General features: G+C 47.1%; 1 protein-coding gene across 5 annotated transcripts in view; it reads right to left on the reverse strand.

Annotated features, from left to right (window-relative positions):
- TMEM229B (transmembrane protein 229B) overlaps window positions 1-20,416 on the reverse strand; it is a 46,865-nt gene that overhangs the window by 19,586 nt on the left and 6,863 nt on the right. The gene's annotated exons all lie outside the window — the stretch shown is intronic.

The raw sequence follows: 20,416 nt of genomic DNA on the forward strand, positions 1-20,416 counted from the left end.
CACCATTCTGACTCCTTCTTCCAGACCCTGCCCCCTCCTCACTCCTTTGCGATGCCATCCCACAGCCTCCAGGTCATTCCATCACTGATGTTCCCAGGGGGATCTGACCATCCTTCAACTGAAACATGTCGTCCCATCTTAAAATTATTTCTTTGTGTCTATTTCCCCCACCACACTATGAATTCCTTGAGATCATAAAATTTCTACTGGATGGATGGACAGGCAAGGTGAAGAAGGGCCCAGCTACATCTAAATTCTTGGGCAACTGAAACATCTAGTGTTACTAATCAAACATAGCAATGTCTTGTGTTTTTCTCTAATTTCTGGGTCACCATCACAGATGGGTTGTCTCCCACAAAGCGCCATACATGTCAGTTTACCACAGGCAAGGCTGTCTCTGCAGGTGAAGGAAGCAAGGAGGGTGCTCACTTTCCTTTCTCCCATCTCCAGGAGTCATTGCACCACCAGAGAATGAAGAGAGGCAGAGTGGGCAGTCTAGGTTTGCACAACACAGAAGACATGTCCAACATCACGCAAGGAAGACTGGGGCAGGAACAGACTGTCCCAGGCATCAGGGGAGATACTGCAGGCTCCTACATGGGCAAGGGGCCAAGCGCAGGTTCAGGTCAGAGAATAACAACTCCTGTTCTGTTATTTCTACAATGTGCTGGCACTCTCAAAACCCACATCAGTTTTCATGCACGTAGGATTCACTTCCCAAAGAGGCTACTGGCAGGAAATTCCCTTTGCATCATTTTCTCTCCTTTCCTATAACTATTTAAGGTAAGCTGGGCTTGCAGGATTGAGTCTCTGCTTCTCTGACCGGAACCTAAAAACCAGATCTCTCTCCCCGGCCCCTCATCATCTCCTTGGCCTGGAACCTAACACTGGAGACAGAAAGTATGCAGGCAAACACTACCTCTGTTTTCTTACCCCCACTCTCCTTTTCCTTAACCCTCCCCAAATCTCCCTATAAAGCAAAAAAAGTGTTTTTCCTTCTGCTCTCACACTCAAAGCAGAACACTTCTATGACCAGATATGGGGTGGGCATGGAGGGGGTCCCCCACCCCAAACAGTTCTCCAGCGGACACCAGCTGGGTCTCCTGCAGTTCATTTAAACTTTGATGCTGTCTATCCCGAGATAGCAGTGGACCCCACATTTTGAGGGCTCAGTCCCACAAGATTGCCCCCACTTCAGAGGCCAGTCACACACAGTAAATCATCACCTACACTTCTGACCAATTGGCTACAAACCAGGTTGACCCCCTCCGTGGGTTCTATTAATTTGCTAGGATGGCTCACAGAACCCGGGGAAACACTTACCTTTACTGATTTATTATAAAGGGTGCAGATGAACAGCCAGATGCAGACATGGATAGGGTGATGTATTGGCGGCCATCCACCAGCACCGCCACATGTTCAGCCACCCAGAAACCTATCAAATCTTGTTCAGGAGTTTTTATGTAGCTTGATCTCCACCCTCCCACACCTTTCTTGGAGGTTGGATGGTGGGGTCAAATGTTCTAATCCTCAATCCTCTAAGCATTTGGTCTTTCTGGTGACTGGCTCCATCCTGAGGCTGTATAGCCCCTCCACCACCCCACCACTTCCCCAGTAACTTCATTAGCACAAACTCAGGTGTTATCAAAGGTGCTTATTATGAATAACAAAAGGCATTCCTTTCACTCAGGAAATGTCAAGGGTTTTAGGAGCTCTATGACCAGGACCTGGGACAAAGACCGAATACATTTCTTATTACACCACACTCTGACCCAGGTGCCCACAAAGTAGAGAAGATGCCTAAAGGCCCACTGGGGAACCCTCTGGTTACTCAAAGCCCCCAGTTCTTCCCACGTGACTCAGAACAGCCACTTTTACTTATCCTAGAGTAAGAAAAGCCCTGAGCACAAATGGATCTGGTAACTTCCTACACTGAGGAGGGGCCAAGCTCAACTACAAAAGCAATCAGTATTCCAGATCCCCTGAGGGGAAAGCCTGTGTCTGTCCAGCTCCCCTGGGAAGCAAGGAGAGGCCCAGGCCATGGGGGCCTGCCTGGCATGGGGAAGGTGTGTGGAGATGGGAGCCAGGCCCCAACCCCACCGGGCCCTGTCCTTCCCCTCTGTGCCCCTTGCTCTGAGCTTGGAAGCTGCATTGTCTGCCTGACATCTCTTCTGTCTCACTTGGAGACCACCTGTCTTGTCCCTCTCCTCTCCCCGTTCCTTCTCCCTGTATAGCCCACTCTATCTCACATGCCCCTCTCAAAATCCCCCTCTGAGCAAACCCTGACCACCCAACTCCACCACCTTGGAGGGTGGTCTCTGGTCCCATGTCCCTTTCCTCCCATTCCCACCTCCGGCACTCAGTAGCTGCTGCTCGCTGCCTGAAAGGCTGGACAGCTGCTGGGCTCTCTAATTAGCTGCCTGGCCGCCGTCCCAGAGCGAGGCATGTGTTACTGTAAAGAGCTGCCTCACCTTGCCTTCATCAATAATCCCCTATGCAGATCCCATCAGGCAGTGGCTGAGAGGCCCTAGAATACTCTGCACGTAAGACCAGGAAGCCCTCTCCTGTCAGCCAGAAAAAAGAGGCAGTGGCCTCACAGACTCACTGGCAAAGTGACCAGGATTTTATCTGGGTTCTCCCCATTACTGCCCATGTCCTGAGGGTGTCCTGGAGGTTACTCCACCACACTGCACGTTCAGAAGCGACGAGGACCCTGCCCCTTTGTTGCCTCACCAGGGATGCAGAAAGAAGCCCAGCAGGGCTTTCAGAAGACAAGCCTGGACTGCTCCTATGGTGTGACACTAGGACTCTGCTTTTCACAGCCTGTACAACCAAGCCACCCAGAGATTTCTAAACAACCAAGGAACTTAGTACAAGAAGTCCTGTGGTAACTGGTTTGTTTATTCAAGGTGTTGTATTCCAGTAGTCAACAAATATTTATTGAGACCCAGTGAAGGCCAGGTACTGTACCATGTGTGAACAAGACAATGGTCCTGCCCCCTTGGAGCTCACAGGCAGGTGGGAGATCAACAATAACTAAGCAGTCCCAAACATACTATAATTTCTAATATTATGCCATGAAGATGGGGAAGGCCAGGTAGGGGAAAGAAAGAAACCAGATGCTGGAGGGTGAGTCTTAAATGTTAAGGAGGTAGCATTTGCGCATAGGTCAGAAAGATGAGAAGAAGCCATGCAAAGAACTTTGGGAAAAGCATTCCAGGCAGAGAGGACAGTTAGTGAAAATACCCTGAAGTAGGAGAAAGTTAGACAAAGTTTGAGAAACAGCAAGGCCAGAGTAGCTGGTGTTAGGCAGTTTCTCTTCAAAGGTTTCAGTACTTGGTTCTTTGTTCTATTCTGAAAGTAATCTTACCCATCCATCTATCAGCCCTCCCCATCTTTGTTGCACCCAAACACACCCAAGCATGTCCCATCACCTATGTACTCGTCTTTCCCTTCAAGTGCCCACCCTTGCCTCCTTTGATGATGTCAACAGTAGCCTATCGGAATTAGTTTAGATTGTGCAGTCCAACCCCAGCCAACACGGGGAGGACACAGGAACAGGGTCTGTGTTAGGGATAAAAACCCCTGCTCTCCTTTGTTCAGTGTGCTCCTGTGATTGTAACTGACAAAGGCAGCACCCTTCTGCAGAAGTAAATTGCCTTGCTGAGAAAACTTTTTTTTGCCTGAGTGCTGGTTTCACTTCGCTACACTGAGCTTTATTTCCAACACTGGGGGGTCAGTGTGCTTTGGATGCTGTCAATACCCTGCCTGTTGGGGTGAGCATCAGGCCCCAGCCTGGCCAATCACAGCACCACATTCCCCTGGTTCTGTGATTGGTTCAGGGATGGATACATGCTCCAGTCAGAGCCAATCCTGAGATTCTTGTTGGAATGGCCACAAAGACCACAAAAGAGGAATCTTCTTTTTTTTTTTTTTTTGGACTTGGAGCTATAAGGATGTCAGTCTGAAATTGACAAGGTAAGGCCAGGGACAGTGGCTCACACGTATAATAAACTTATTTATTTATTAAAAATAAATCAGTTTTTGTTTTTTTTTTTAATTGAAGGATGAGAATTGTTCTGGGGAATCTGTGACAGTTGCTGTCTGCTCTCCATCTGAACCAATTGGGACCATTCCTTTCCTTAAGTAACAGCCCACAGGAAAGGCCAGCATGCAGTCAGCTGGACACTGACCCCAGCCACACCAAGCACCTCCACCATAAGCCTTAAGCCCAACAACCCCTGCCCTTCGCTCAGCCCCTTGCTGGACAGCTCCATATACTGAGAAAGCACCCAGTCTTGCTAATGCTCAAAATATGGCTTCAAACAGCACTTAGGCAAGAGTAATTAAAGGGAATGTTATCTCAGTCAGTCTCTCATTAGCCACGTAATTAGACTGCTGAAAATAATTAACATTCCTTTTGACAAAGGATAAGAGGACCCATTACATTCATTAGGACAGCCTCAAACCAGCCTGAGAAAGGCAAGAAGAGAATTTAGAGATGAGACCCAAAGAGGTTATGCAGCTTTCTCAAGGTCACAGTGCTAGTAAGGGCAGGGCTAGGATTTGAAGCCAGGCAGTGTGCCTGTGGGTTCTGTGCTCTATCAGAGAAGCAGCCATGGGGGCTACAAGGTTTCAGCCAGCAAATCTAGGCACAGGAAGGGCCCTGAATTGGTGGTTATTGAATTTGGAGCAGCCAGGCCAGTCGGCCGTGCCCCTGCCCACCATGCTTATACTCTGGACACTAGGGTTGAGAAGTAGGGGATGCCTAGACCAGTTCTTGCCAGTGCCCAGCAGGTACATCCCACCCTCCTGTCCACAGCCAGTGGTGGCTGGCTCTGGTGCACAGAATCAGCGTTCACAGAGAGGTGACCTGAAGACCTCAAGATCCAACAGAGGAACACAGAACAAAGGCTCATCCAACATTTGACAAGAACCAGGGCTACAGAAGAAGCACCAAATTTAAAAACAGAAGTGGCCAGATGCAGTGACTCATGCCTGTAATCCCAGCGCTTTGAGAGACTGAGGCAGGAAGACTGCTTGAAACCAAGTGTTTGAGACCAGTCTGGGCAACATAGTGAGACTTTGTCTCTACACAAAAATTTTAAAATTAAATAAAGCAAATGGGGCAAAATGTGAATCACAGGTGAATCTGGGTAAAGAATATATGAGTGTTTTGTACTGTTCTGGCAACTTTTCTGTACGTTTGAAATTATTTCTAAATAAAAAGTTTGGAGGCAAAAACATCAGGGACCCTCTTGTTAGGACAGGGGGTGGGGCCCAGAAACAGACATGGAGGCAAATCCAGGGAGAACCACACTGGTCATCAGAGGTCTGCACTGGGCACAAAAATTCCAGCTCTGGGGTTTCTGCCTGCCAAATCCCTCCTGGAAACATTTCCTCTTCCAATTTGGCCCTCCTTTTTCTTGCTTCTCCACTGAGTTACTCCCTCCACCACCCAGGATCAGCAATCCTGCAGAAGGCATCCATCCTAATGCCAGAAGACAGGGTTAAACTTTGGAGTCTATTCGCATATGTAGTTAGTATCTCCTGGAGATGTTTTCACACTCGTTTTGTCCACAGCCCATAATAATGAGTCAGGTTACATTTGTTAAACCACAGCCTTCTAGATTTTTTTTTTTTTAGATGGAGTTTCACTCTTGTTGCCCAGGCTGGAGTGCAATGGCACAATCTCAGCTCAGCGTAACCTCTGCCTCCCAGGTTCAAGCGATTCTTCTGCCTCAGCCTCCTCAGTAGCTGGGATTACAGGTGCCTGCCACCATGCCCAGCTAATTTTTGTATTTTTAGTAGAGATGGGGTTTCACTGTGTGTTGGCCAGGCTGGTCTTGAATTCCTGACCTCAGGTGATCCACTCACCCTGGCCTCCCAAAGTACTGGGATTACAGGCGTGACCCAACATGCCCGGCCAGCCTTCTGGATTTTATATTTTATTTCCCCCAAAGTTCTGTGCTATTCCGAGTCACACTGCCTGACTTAGGCCTTCAGGCCATGTTCCTCCCTTCTGAGCTCTCACACAGGCTTTCTAGGGTAGATGCCCCATTTCAACACCTCAGCACCATCACAACCACCTGATTCCAAAGCAAAGCCCTCAGACACAGGCACAGCCTCCTCCTCAGGTTCACTGTCACAGCTGTGTGTGGCCATGTTAGATAATGCACAGCCAGACAGCTGAAAGAGTCTTTACCCACTGTAGTCCCAGCTATTCAGGACTCTGAGGTGGGAGGATTGCTTGAGGCCAGGAGGGCAAGGCTGCAGTGAGCCGAGAGGGTGCCACTGCACTCCAGCCTGGGTGACAGAGTGTGACCCTGTCTCTTAATATTATTTTTAAAAAGTTTGTATCTATTTATTTTGAGACCAGGTTATGAGACTGGCTAATTTTTTTATTTTTGGTAGAAACAGGGTTTTGTCATGTTGCCCAGGCTGATCTCAAATTCCTGGGCTCAAGTGATCCATCCATCTAGGCCTCCCAAAGTGCTGGGATTACAGGTGTGAGCCACTGCTCCTGGCCTTTTTTTTTTTTTTTTTTTTTTTTCGAGACAGGGTCTGGCTCTGTCACCCAGGCTGCAGTGCAGTGGCACGATCTCTGCTCACTGCAGCCTCTGCTACCCAGGTTCAAGTGATCCTCTCACCTCAGCCTCCCAAGTAGCTGGGACCACAGGCGCGCTCCATTACACCTGGCTAATTTTTCGTATTTTTGGTAGAGACGAAATTTTGCCATGTTGCCCAGGCTGGTCTCAAACTCCTGAGCTCAAGCAGTTTGCTCACCTCAGCCTCCCAAAGTGTTGGGATTACAGGTGTGAGCCACGTGGCCGGCAGATATCCTGTCTCAAAACAAAGAGAGACCCACTTAGGACTAAAGGGACTCAGACAAACCATGCTATTGTACACATTCACTAGCTTATTAATTTGGGAATCTTTACATGCATATTTTATGTCCAGACCACTGAATGCAATGTAAGCTGGGGCATGAATGCTGACGCACAACAGCAGGGCTGGTTGTTTTTTAAAACACTGGCAATATAAGAGCTTGGAAATTCTACAGTAACATCCAACATCAGAAAACTAATAATAACTTACATTCTTACAGTGCTTTTTACTTAAGCGAGACATTTCAAATTCATCTCAGTATTCATGCATTCACTCACACGTTCATTAAACATTTACTCAGTATCTATTTTGTGCCACCAGGTACATTCAAAGACCACAAAGTCAAAGACCCCAGCCCAGGGCCAAAAGAAGCTGACATTCTATATGGTCCTGGATTACCCATCTGCACACTACACACATGCTTAGGGCACCGGCCACCATGGGGCATCAAGAAAATTATTTTAAAGAAGAAAAAATGAGAGAGAATACAAATGAAGTCATTTGGCTTCAGCACACATATAAATTATCTGTGTTTTATATTATAATTTAGAACTATATTAATTTATTTTTAATTGCTTATGGGACCCTAATATCATCAGTGTTGAGGGCCTCTAACTCAGTCCAAACAGTAAATCAGGGATTACAATCCTAAATGCTAACAATCTTAAATGCTAACAAGGGTCAAGCAGCTACCACAAATTAGTGAAGGCTATTAAGAAACACAACACACCAGTCCGGCCAACATGGCAAAACCCCATCTCTATTGGACACTGGGGTTGAGAGCCAGGCATGGTAGCGTGCACCTGCAACCCCAGCTACCTGGGAGGCTGAGGCAGGACAATCGCTTGAACCAGGGAGGCAGAGGTTGCAGCAAGCTGAGATCGTGCCACTGCACTCCAGCCTGGGCAACAGAGCGAGACCCTGTCCAAAAAAAAAGAAAGAAAAGAAAAGAAACATGACAAAAATTAGCGAAGCCTATTAAGAAGCCAAGACTGACAGGACTCAGTGAGTGATTTATTGGGAGGGAGATTGAGAGGGAGGAGTCGAGGATGACACCCAGACTTTTTTTTTTCTTTTTTTTGAGACAGGGTCTCATACACTGTCACCCAGACTGTGAGTGCAGTGGCAGAATCTCAGCTCACTGCAAACTCTATCTCCCGGGTTCAAGCGATTATCCTGCCTCAGCGTCCTGAGTAGCTAAGATTATGGGCACGCACCACCACACTCATAATCTTAGCCCCCACCAGGGGGCTAATTTTTTGTATTTTTAGTAGAAAAAGGGTTTCACCATATTGACCAGGCTGGTCTCGAACTCATGACCTCAAGTGATCCGCCCACCTCGGCCTCCCAAACTGCTGGGATTACAGGTGTAAGCAACTGTGCCTGGCCTAACATTCAGACTTCTGACTTGCACAATGGCACCCAAGAGAAGAGCTACAGGAAGAGGTACGAATCTGGGGACCCACAATGGGCTGCCTTTTAGGTGCTCTAAGTGTGAGGTGCTCCAGGACATGTGGGAACAGTCAGTTTGGGACCCCACCTGGATGAAGCACTGCAGAGGAGGAGCACACTGTGGAGAAGGTACATGGGGTGACATCTGGGGCTGGTGGAGGACGAGGTGCTTTGAAGGGGCCAGAGAGGCAGGAGGACACCCAGGGAAGCGGAGGCAGGAGAGTGCTGGAGGCTGTGATCAACTGCAGTTGTAAGCTGGCCAGGGACAGAGAAAGCTAAGCAGCACACTAAAGAGCATGTGAGATGGAGGAGTGTAGGTTGGGCGCGGTGGCTCTCGCTTGTAATCTCAGCCCTTTGGCAGGCTGAGGTGAGAGGATGGCTTGAGCTCAGGAGTTTGAGACCAGCCTGGGTAACATAGCAAGACCCCATCTCTACAAAAAATTTAAAACGTAGCCAGGCATGGTGGTGCAGGCCTGTGGTTCAAGCAATTTGGGAGGCTGAGGTGGGAGGATCCTTGAGCCCAGGAGGTCGTGGCTGCAGTGAGCTATGATCATGCCACTGCACTCCATCATGGGCAACAGAGTGAGACTCTATCTAGAATTTTTTTTTTTTTTTTTTTTTTAAGAAGAAAGAAAAATGCTTCCTTTAGGCCAGGCATGGTGGCACACACCTGTAATCCCAGCACTTTGGGAGGCTGAGGTGGATCACTTGAGTTCAGGAGTTCAAAATCAGCCTGAGTAATATAGTGAGACCCCATCGCTACAGAAAGAAAAGATGGAGGAGAACTGTGAGGGGAGCTAACTAAGATAGTGTGTGCAATGACTCTTGAGAAATTAGTTTGTGAAGAAAAGGAGAGAGAAAAGCTGCTGGAAGGGAAGCAGAGGTGAGACAGGTGTCCTCCCTCTGCCTCCCTCCTTTCTTCCTATTCTCTTCCCTTCCCCCTTTCTTTCTCTCTCTCTCTTTCTTTCTTTCTTTCTTTCCTTTCTTTCTTTCTCTCTCTCTCTTTCTTTCCTTTTTCTTTCCTTCTTTCTTTTTGTTTTTTGTTGTTGTTGTTGTCTTTTTTTTTTTTTTTGAGCCAGAGTTTCATTCTTGTTGCCCAGGCTGGAGTGCAATGGCACACAGTCTCGGCTCACTGCAACCTCTGCCTCCCAGGTTCAAGTGATTCTCCTGCTTCAGCCTCCCAAGTAGCTAGGATTACAGGTGCCTGCCACCACGCCTGGCTAATTTTTGTATTTTTGGTAGAGATGGAGTTTCACCATGTTGGCCAGGCTGGTCTCAAACTCCTGACTTCAGGTGATCCACCTCCCTTGGCCTCCCAAAGTGCTGGGATTACAGGCGTGAGCCACCGTGCCTTTCTTTCTTTCTCTCTATCTCTCTCTTTCAAGATAAGAGAGACCTAAGGATGTTTAAATAGTAAGGAGAAATTACAGCAAGGGAGAGCTCGTGGATAGGGTATACGCTGTGGGCACACACGAATGCCCTGGATTGTCTGGGGTCGCGGGAGGGCAGCACAGTGGGCATCCGTCCCGAGGTTAGGCCAGAAGCGTGTGTCATGGTCATCCCTTTTACAGAGAGGAGACCCAGGCACATGGAGTTAAGTGTAACCTACCTAAGGTCATACAAATACTGAGACACGGTAGCCCAGGCCGAGAACGCAGGTATCCCAGTCCTGGGCCCTCCTTCCAGTGCCGGCATGAGAAAGAGCTGAAGGGCAGCTCTGCCAGCACCATGGTAGGTGGGGAATGCCACAGGTACTTACAAGTGGACACCTGGAATGCAATTCCCACACGGCCAACGAAAGAACTCTCCCACATGACTTTGGAACGTTCTACTGGACGTCACAGAGGTAAAACGTCCTTTTATAATTATCTATATCAAGATTCGAACTCCCTTTCTAAAATAAACACAGCGGGGTTTTGCACGATTTTAACACATGCTGAGTTGTCTAGGAACACCATTAGCAAGCAAAATGGAGGAGATACTGTACTCTGTGTTCTTTGGAGCTTTACCAGGAATGGTTCAGCATTTTGGAAAGTCACGTCAACCCCAGCAGCACCTCTCCTGGTATTTGAGTCACTCACACAATACACCTGTATCTTGTGGGTGTTTGTGGATGTTACATTCTCGGTGAGTCTATGCAAAGGTTCAAGCATCTGACTGCATCCTTCTGCCTTCTGTATGGTTGTGCCCAAGCAAGCACATGTTAGAATAGATAATGATATATTGCTGGGGCTCAGAAACCAATACCTCAAGGTCTCTCTGACCTTCTCCCCACCACCCATCTACTCTCCCAAAGGAGGATGAAGTTCTCTGAAGTTCCTTCATCTGCCTAAGATGCAGATCCACCAAAGAGAACAATTGTGTTTTCTTCTCCTCTGTAAGACCAAGAATGTAACCACATCTGAAAACCACACCTGAACAGACCCTTTACAAGTTAATGTCTGTTCCCGATCCACTCGTTCCTCCCTCATAATCTTTTATTACCCATCAACAGAATTCCTCATTGCCCCCCTCCCATACCTGGTTTGCCAAGATGTTCTGTAAGCTTCTGAGCCACGATGGAGGGTGGGCAATCACTCTGTGGTTCTCCCCGTGCACACATTAGTAGAGTTTATATGCTTTTTCTCCAATTAATCTGAGTTTTGTGAGTTGATTTTTCAGCAAACCTTCAGAAGGCAAAGGGGAGACTTTGCTTTGACCCCTACAGTATTATAACTAACTTTCCCTTATTTCTTTCTCCTTTAGAGTATGGTTGAGGCATTATACTGACTCTTAAAAACTTATATTTACAAATATTTACTAAATAAAAGACAGGGCTACCATTTCAGATAATGTGCCCTAAAAGCAAGGGAAACTGCAATGCCAAGAAAGACGAAGGAGTGAGCAGAATTAAGGTGGCTTCAAGTGATCAATCTCCCAGAATAAAGGCAACGTGTTTTGTTGCTGTTGGTTTTTCTTTTTTAAGACGGAGTCTCCCTCTGTCGCCCAGGCTGGAGTGCAGTGGCACGATCTCGGCTCACTGCAGCTTCCATCTCCTGGGTTCAAGCGATTGTCCTGTCTCAGTCTCTCGAGTAGCTGGGATTACAGGTGCACACCACCATCTTGATTAATTTTTTTTGTATTTTTAGTAGAGACGGGGTTTCACCATGTTGGTCAGGCTGGTCTTGAACTCCTGACCTCAGGTGATCCACCCACCTTGGCCTCCCAAAGTGCTGGGATTACAGGCAGGAGCCACTGAGCCCAGCCAAGGCAATGGTTTTATTTATTGATTTATTAGTTATTTAATTTTCGAAACAAGGTCTTGCTCTGTTGCCCAGGCTGAAGTTTAGCAATGTGGTCACAGGTCACCATAAACTCAAACTCCTGGGTTCAAGCAATCTTCCTGCCTTAGCCTCCCAAGTAGCTAGGACTACAGGCACATGGCACAACACCCAGGTAATTTCTTAATTTTTTTGTAGATATGGGGTCCTGCTGTGTTGCTCAGGCTGGTCTCAAACTCCTGGCCTCAAGTGATCCTCCTGCCTCGGCCTCCCAAAGCACTGGGATTATAGGCAGTGGCCACTGTGCCCCACTAAAGGTCTTTTATTGATATCAGCTGGGTACACGGACAATGTAGTCAACCTATGGAGCTTAAAAAAACTATTCAGTTGGCACCTTTGGGAAATTTCATTTCCCTGACTAATTCAAATTACATTATATCTCAGCATTTTCCAGCGTAATGACAATAGGTAGAAGACCACAAGTTATCTGAAGAGGCCAGGGAAATCATAAATGTTTCAATGTCTGGAGGCAAAGATTGTTTAGATGAAGTCAAATAAATAGGTGCCAGGCTTGGTCTGTGGAATATCTTCCTTAATGGACAAGAAGATGAGTAAACAGTATGTAAGAGGATGCTTTAGTATATTTATGGAAAATGCTATATCGTGAGGAAGCATGGACAGGAATGGGGTAGAGAAGTGATGATCCCAGAAGACCTCCAATAGGTTAAAAAGGCAGTGTCAGAAATACTTATGGCTCAGACTCTGAGAAGGGCTGGTTATTTAATAGTGTGGGAAAGGCAGCCTCAATTCCCACAAGTATGACCATCACTGCTAAACAGCAACAAAGGATAAAAAAATATATATATGCCCTTCAATTGAGGGGATAGCTGATTCATGGGTCCTCCACCATCTGAGGACACCTCGGGGCTGGGGATTAAGGAGGGGCGTGGTCTCCTGGCCAGTGGAAGGTCCAGAAACAGGACTTTTTACGCCTGGCTCTTCCATTGACACTTGTAACTCTCAGTCATAGCTCCTGTACAGTTTCTGCATCAAAAAAGTAAATAAGGGTACAGTGTCTCTGCCTCTAGTCCCAGCTACTCACGTGGGAGGATCCCTTGAGCTATGATCACACCACTGCACTCCAGCCTGGGCAATAGAGTGAGACCCTGTCTCTTAAAAAAGAACAAATAAAAACCAAGAGGCCGTGTGCGGTGGCTCACACCTGTAATCCCAGCACTTTGGGAGACCACGGTGGGTGAATCACGAGGTCAGGAGTTCAAGACCAGCCTGGCCAACAAGGTGAAACCCTGTCTCTACTAAAAATACAAAAATTAACTGGGCGTGGTGGTGTGTGCCTGTAATCCTAGCTACTCGGGAGGCTGAGGCAGGAGAATCGCTTGAACCCGAGAGGCAGAGGTTGCAGGTGAGCTGAGATCTCACCACTGCACTCCAATCAGGGCAACAAGAGCGACACTCTGTCTCAAACAAAATAAAACAAAATCGAAAACACAATAGAACACCTTAGATTCCATTATTGTGCATTTCTGTGTTGCTTTTATGATTTTCCATGTGCATTTGGATATTTTTTAAAGTTTTAAAACATCCAGTCAAAGCAGCTATAGGAATTAATCAGCAAATTGACTCAAATGAGTAGCTGCATCACCTTCCAGATGAAAGTAGAGGAACAATGTTCATTTGGGATCCAAAGAAACATCCAGGTATAGGAAATGCCTCCAGGTATACTTGGGGGTTAAAAAAAATAATAATAATAACAAAGAAAATGCCTCTAGGAACCAGCTTCTTTGCATGAGCTAACTTGGCCTAGGGGCAACAGGTCCCAACTAGCTTGAACTGAAGTGCAAACCTCCAGCGGGTCCCCCCTGCCCTGAGGACACACCAGTTCATCCCAGAGTCATGGCAGTGGGGTTAGGAGAAATGGAAGGATTGACCCACAGGCTAGAACTAGGGTGAGACAAGACAGGCACTCAGCTCAGGCACAAAATTTAAGGGAGTGCCAAAATATTTAGTAATAAAGATAAATGATATTTTATTATTTTCGTTTATTTATTTTTGAGACAGGGTCTTGCTCTGTTGGCCAGGCTGGAGTGCAGTGGCATGATCATAGGTCACTGCAGCCTTGACCTCCTGGGCTCAAGTGATCCTCCCACCTCAGCCTCCCAAGGTGCTGGGATTACAAGCATGAACTATCGCACCCAGCCAAGATAAATAATATTTTTAAAAATCAAGTTGGTAAGCCATGACCACAGGCTATAGTTATATTGGAGCCAGGGCTGAGATTAGGGACAGGCCAATGAGGCAGGGTCCCAGGTGAGGTTCTGTAATGTTTGAAGAGCCCAAAGACCTGTCCCACTCCAGTGCCAATGGCATCTCTGTTGAGGAAGGTCATATAGCACCAAAGTCCCCTATCTAAAACCCCTGGAATTCAGAATTTTAAAGATTTTTTAAAAGGTAATGTAGAGCACATATCATAAATTACATAATCCTCACAGCAGGGTCTGGGGCAGCACCCACTAATCAAGCACATTCATGTTTCTATGGTGACATCTATGAATATTCATACTGTGTGGTGTGAGCCTCTGTTAGACCAAGTCAGATTTTGCTGTCACTTGAGTGAAAGAAAAGCTTTTGGTTTTATAGTGCTTCAGATTTCAAAATTGCAGAGAAAGGACTGTGGGCCTTAACAGCATGACATTAGGTCTCCCAAAGAAAAAAGGCAACAGGCTGGGCGCTGTGGCTCATGCCTGTAATCCCAGCACTTTGGGAGGCCGAGGTGGGCAGATCACCTGAGGTCGGGAGTTTGAGACCAGCCTGATCAACATGGAGAATCCCCATCTCTACTAAAAATACAAAAATTAGCTGGGTGTGTTAGCATGCGCCTGTAGTCCCAGCTGCTCGGGAGGCTGAGGCAGGAGAATCACTTGAACCTGGGAGGTGGAGGTTGCAGTGAGCTGAGATCGTGCCATTGCACTCCAGCCTAGACAACAGAGCGAGACTCCGTCTCAAAAAAAAAGAAAGAAAGAAAGAAAAAAATGCAACAGATAGGACCCAAACTTTTGTTATAAACGTGTGCTGAAAAGAGAACTGCAAAGTCCTTGCTGGTGATCACCCAGAAGGTGATTTCTTCTTCCTCTTCTTCTTTTTTTTTTTTTTCTGAGACTGAGTTTTGCTCTTGTTGTCCAGGCTGGAGTGCAATGGCATGATCTCGGCTCACTGCAACCCCGCCTCCCAGGTTCAAGCAATTCTCCTGCCTCAGCCTCCCGAATAGCTGGGATTACAGCCATGCGCCACCAGCCCTGGCTAATTTTGTACTTTTAGTGGAGACGGTGTTTCTCCATGTTGGTCAGGCTGGTCTCAAACTCCCGACCTCAGGTGATCCGCCCACCATGGCCTCCCACAGTGCTGGGATTACAGGCATGAGCCACCGTGCCCGGCCCCAGAAGGTGATTTCTAAAGGTCAGTCAAGGCCAAAGCAGAGTGATCACAGGGCTTATTTCCCAGCAGCCAACCAACTAACGTTATTAAATACCTTCTGTGTGTAAAACCTTGTACAGGGTCCTGAAATGTATTAAGATACACAAAACAGAGTTCTAGCCTTCGGGAGCTTAAAAATTAGTGGAGACAATATGGCAAGCAAAACCACCATAGAATATTAAAAAACTGAAGGAATATCATCTGGACCCACCCTTTAAACATGAAACCAACGTTCAGAGAAGTTGAGAGCCTTGCATAAGTTAGCAGACAAGCAGATAACCGCATGCTAACAAGCAGATAGTGGCGCTGCACGAAGAGATCAGGATCTGTGTTTGCCAACTCTTGTTCACTGCCTTTTGCATAAACGCACATAATAATTGTGACCTGGTGACAAATGATAAGAGTAGTTAAAAGATCCTAACAGAAGTGGTTTTGTTTAAATGCACTTTTGCAGCAGAAATGGTCTCTGGTTTCTAAAAGGACTACAATTTGGGTACGCAGCAAGGCAGGTGAGTGCCCTTCAGGCATTGGAACAACTGAAGCAGGGGTGGGTGTGTGTATGCCAGATTAGTTGTTCAAGTGGATTAGGCTCTGGGAAAGGGCATAGAAGGAGTTCCTGGGGGCGCTGGGGAGATACGTTTGGAAAAGAATGTAAAGACTATGGAGAGCTTGAATGCCAGGGCGAAGGATGTCAATTATCTCCTAAGGTAGCATTTCCCATCCCTGCATGCCACCTTCATGACTCGGCATGGCTGCCCACTGCCCTACGGGAAATGACAGAGGGTAGTACTCTGGAGTACTCTGGAGTCAGATTAGTAATCCGGAGTCAGATTCTTTCACACTCTGGAGTCAGATTCTTTCCATTCGAATCCCAGCTTTGACACCAATTATGTGACTTGGACATGCTGCTTCACCTCTCTGCCTCACTTTATTCATTCATTCATTCATTCATTCATTCATTCATTCATTCATTGAGACAGAGTCTAGCTCTGTTGCCCAGGTTGGAGTGCAGTGGTACGATCTTGGCTCACTGCAACTCCGCCTCCCGGGTTCAAGCAATTCTCCTGCCTCAGCTTCCCGAGTAGCTGGGATTATAGATGCCCTCCACCACGCCCAGCTAATTTTTGTATTTTTAGTAGAAACAGGGTTTCACCATGTTGGCCAGGCTGGTCTCGAACTCCTGACCTCGTGATCCGCCAGCCTCAGCTTCCCAAAGTGCTAGGATTACAGGCGTGAGCTACTGAGCCCGGCCTATTTTTTTTAATTTTTATTTATTTATTTATTTTTTTGAGACAGGATCTCGCTCTGTCACCCAGGCTGGAGTGCAGTGGTGCAATCTCGGCTCACTGCAGCCTCTGCCTCCTGGCTTTAAGCGATTCTCCTGCCTCAGCCTCCTGAGTAGCTGGGATTACAGGCGCCCACCACCATGCCCAGACAATTTTTGTACTTTTAGTCGAGATGGGGTTTCACTATGTTGGCCAGGTTGGTCTCAGACTTCTGACCTCAAGTGACCCGCTTGCCTCAGCCTCCCAAAGTGCTGGGGTTGCAGGCATGAGCCACCATGCCCAGGCTCAGTTTATTTCTTTGTAAAATAGAGAAAATATAAGTACCTTCCTCATGAGGATTAAGTGAGAAAGCATGTTTACTGTACTACAAAGAGCAACCTGGCATTATAAGTTTATCAATAAATGTCAGTTGTTGTCATTAACCGTTTTATTTAAGTCACTTTTTTTTTTTCAGTTAAATATATACTGTAGCCTTATTCTAAGCAATAATATCCACGAAATCACAGGCTTATTGTGACAATGATGGTTTTGATGATACACATATAACAAGATGTTAAATCAAAAAGTCTTAACTAAGGCAGCAAGATGCAACAGGTATAATGCACATAAGTGTGACACCAGAGAAGGACGCACATTTTCAAAAGAGGTGTGCAAGGGCCCCTCTCTCAAGCTGAGGGTATAGAGGGTCAGAATGGGCAGAGACTGGGGAAGAATCTTTGTGGAGGAACTCTGGGGTTGCTGTTAGTGTGCTGTGATATCTCACCCTATCCCCATAGAGAACTGGCCCTCCTGTCGAGTTGGTGAGAGGGGGATTCACCAGGACCACTCAGGAAACTTGATGTCTGTCCCTTGCAACTGGGAGGACATGGTGGACTTGCACCTGACCACCTACTGAGACATCCAAAGGATGGGACACAAGTTGGCCATCTGCTGTTGGAGGAGCCAAGGGAGACTGCTGAGCTGGGGTCAGCCTGCCTTCCCAGGTTCACTGCGCCCAGTGATGTGTCATTGTTTCCTTGGACCAACGTGGGCCACATGCCCTAATGTGGGCTGACTTGAGGTCAGAGCAGGTCTTCTCTGAGATGGCCCCTTGGGCAGACTGAAGGACCTTAGCTAAAAGAGGCTAGAGAGGTGAACCACTGGATTTCAGGGGCTGAGGAAGGAGCAATGAACTAGAATAGAGGATAATTTGCTCTTTTTTTTTTTTTTTTTTTTTTTTTTGAGACAGAGTCTTGCTCTGTCGCCCAGGCTGGTATGCAGTGGTGCAATCTCAGCTCACTGCAACCTCCGCCTCCAGGGTTCAAGCAATTCTTCTGCATCAGCCTCCCTGGAATTACAGGCACCTGCCACCACGCCCATCTAATTTTTGTATTTTTAGTAGCGACAGGGTTTCCACCATGTTGGCCAGGCTGGTCTCGAACTCTGACTTCGGGTGATCTGCCCGTCTCAGCCTCCCAAAGTGCTGGGATTACAGGTGTGAGTCACCTCTCCTGGCTGATAATTTGCTCTTTTTAAGACAATAGAAGTGAGACATCCCAGCAATTGGGAGGGTAGGGAGGGTTCTCTGAGAATCTGATAAAAATATGGACCAGGAAGCTGGAAGCCAGCAGACAATGTACCCAATGAGCACTTTCCTGCCCCTCCCAGTCCAGTGACAAAGGAGTAGATGTATTTTTATTTTATTGTGTTTTTTAGTTTTTTCCATGGGACTCTGCTTCATAGAGTGGGTATATTATGTACTTAGTTGAGACTATGCTTGTAAGACTTAAAGTGATCACAGAATCTTCTCCTATGAATAACCAGAAAAGTTACAGGGCCTAAGTTTTCACCCTAGACCAGGGAAAGAACTAATCCCACTGGATAAACATAAAGAGACAGTGGGAGGCAAAATTAAGTTGCTTGATGAGTACATTCCAATGAGTCATGTTTCTTTATGCTCACTAGAAACATAGCTATTAAAATGAAATGTTTGTCCCTGTACCAAATGAAATCATCTCTCATCCCCCCCGGTAGCATGGTACCACCATTAGAAATAATGGAGATAGGGGAATAAGAGGTGAGGAGAACATAAGATAGGCAGGGATGTAAAATATTGGTTTGGTGGGTTCAATGGGAACTCATTTGCTCCCCAACCTTGAATATGATGAAATGAAAATAGAAGATGCACCAAGGAATGAAATAATCCAAGCGTCCTTAGAAAATGGCTTTGTTTGGACCGGGCGTGGTGGCTCATGCCTGTAATCCCAGCACTTTGGAAGGCCAAGGCAGGCGGATCATGATGTCAAGAGATCGAGACCATCCTGGCCAACACGGTGAAATCCCATCTCTACTAAAAATACAAAACTTAGCTGGGGGTGGTGGCGTGCACCTGTAGTCCCAGCTACTCGGGAGGCTGAGGCAGGAGAATCTACTCAGGAGGCTGAGGCAGGAGGTTGCAGTGAGTCGAGATTGCACCACTGCACTCCAGCTTGGCAACAGAGCCAAACTCCATTTAAAAAAGAAAGAAAGAAAGAAAGAAAAAGACTTGTTCAAAGGGAACTGAAGACAGCCTAGCCCTAGCCCAATTCCATGAACAAAGAAGACGTGTCCCCTGCGTTCCTGGGCTGAGTATATGGCTTAGCCTTGCCCTTTCACGTAGTTAGGGCAACAGAGGGGGTATATTCTCACTAACACTGAATTGCCCAGAAAGCATCAGCTACATTAGCCAGGTGCTAATATAGGTGGTGCACCTATAGTCCTAGCTACTCGGGAGGCTGAAGTGGGAGGATTGCTTGAACCCACGAGTTCAAGGCTACAGTGAGCTATGATTGTGCCACTGCACTCCAGCCTGGGTGACAGAAAAATATGCTGTCTCTAAAAAACAAAAACTAAAAAAATCAACCAGAGACCTCAAGTTCTGGAGACCTGAGTGGCAGAGGAGCAGGGATAGGGGGAAGGATCCTGGACTGAAGCAGGCCCTGGAGTCCCCAGGGTCTCAGTCTTTTACCCAAGCTGGAGTGCAGTGGTGCGGTCACAGCTCACTGCAGCCTTGACCTCCCAGGCTTAAGTGATCCTCCCACCTCAGCCTCCCAAGGAACTAGGAGTACAGACATGTGCCACCATGCCCAGCCAATTTTGTGTAGAGATAAGGTCTCACTGTGTTGCCTAGGCTAGTCTTGAACTGGCTAGGGATTCTCCTGTTTCCGTCTCCCAAAGTGCTAGGATTACAGGCATGAGCCACTCTGCCTGGCTCAGTTTACATTTTAAGACAAGACATAAGGAATGGTGAGTATAAGGGTGTACAGACACCACCTCTCCGATGCCCCACTGAAGTGGTTAAAAGAGTAATGACTGGGCTGGGCGTGGTGGCTCAAGCCTGTAATCCCAGCACTTTGGGAGGCGGAGGCGGGCGGTTCACCTGAGGTTGGGAGTTCCAGACCAGCCTGACCAACATGGAGAAATCCTGTCTCTACTAAAAATACAAAATTAACCAGGTATGGTGGCGCATGCCTCTAATCCCAGCTACTTGGGAGGCTGAGGCAGGAGAATCGCTTGAATCCGGGAGGTGGAGTTTGCAGTGAGCCGAAGTCACACCATTGCACTCCAGCCTGGACAACAAGAGCCAAACTCCATCTCAAAAAAAAAAAAAAAAGAGCAGTGACCAGACCTAGTCCCCCTTCTTGAGAAGGGACTTCCTCCAGCTCTGACTTTGTCCCTTAGCTTCCAGTTTGGCCTCTTTCTCCTTTAACACCATCTCTTCCCTCCCAGCTCTGACTTCTGACAGTTCCAGACCAGCTGAGTTATTTCCTGAGAAAGGCTAGAACCTCAACCTTTCTCAGGAAAGCCTGGATCATCTGGTATTATTACCTGAAGAGATGTTAGAGAATATCTTGTCCAAATGATAAGAAAACTAAAAGCCAAAAAACTTACATCACATGCCCAGAGTCACTGAGGTGTGAGAAGAACCCAAGTCTCCTGACCCCTTGCACACTGATCCATCATACAGCACCATGCTAGCTCTCCAAGAGAGGTCAGCTCACCTTCCTTGGACCACCACCT

This window comes from Macaca fascicularis, chromosome 7 (assembly GCF_037993035.2).
Source record: "Macaca fascicularis isolate 582-1 chromosome 7, T2T-MFA8v1.1".
Lineage (NCBI taxonomy): Eukaryota > Metazoa > Chordata > Mammalia > Primates > Cercopithecidae > Macaca > Macaca fascicularis.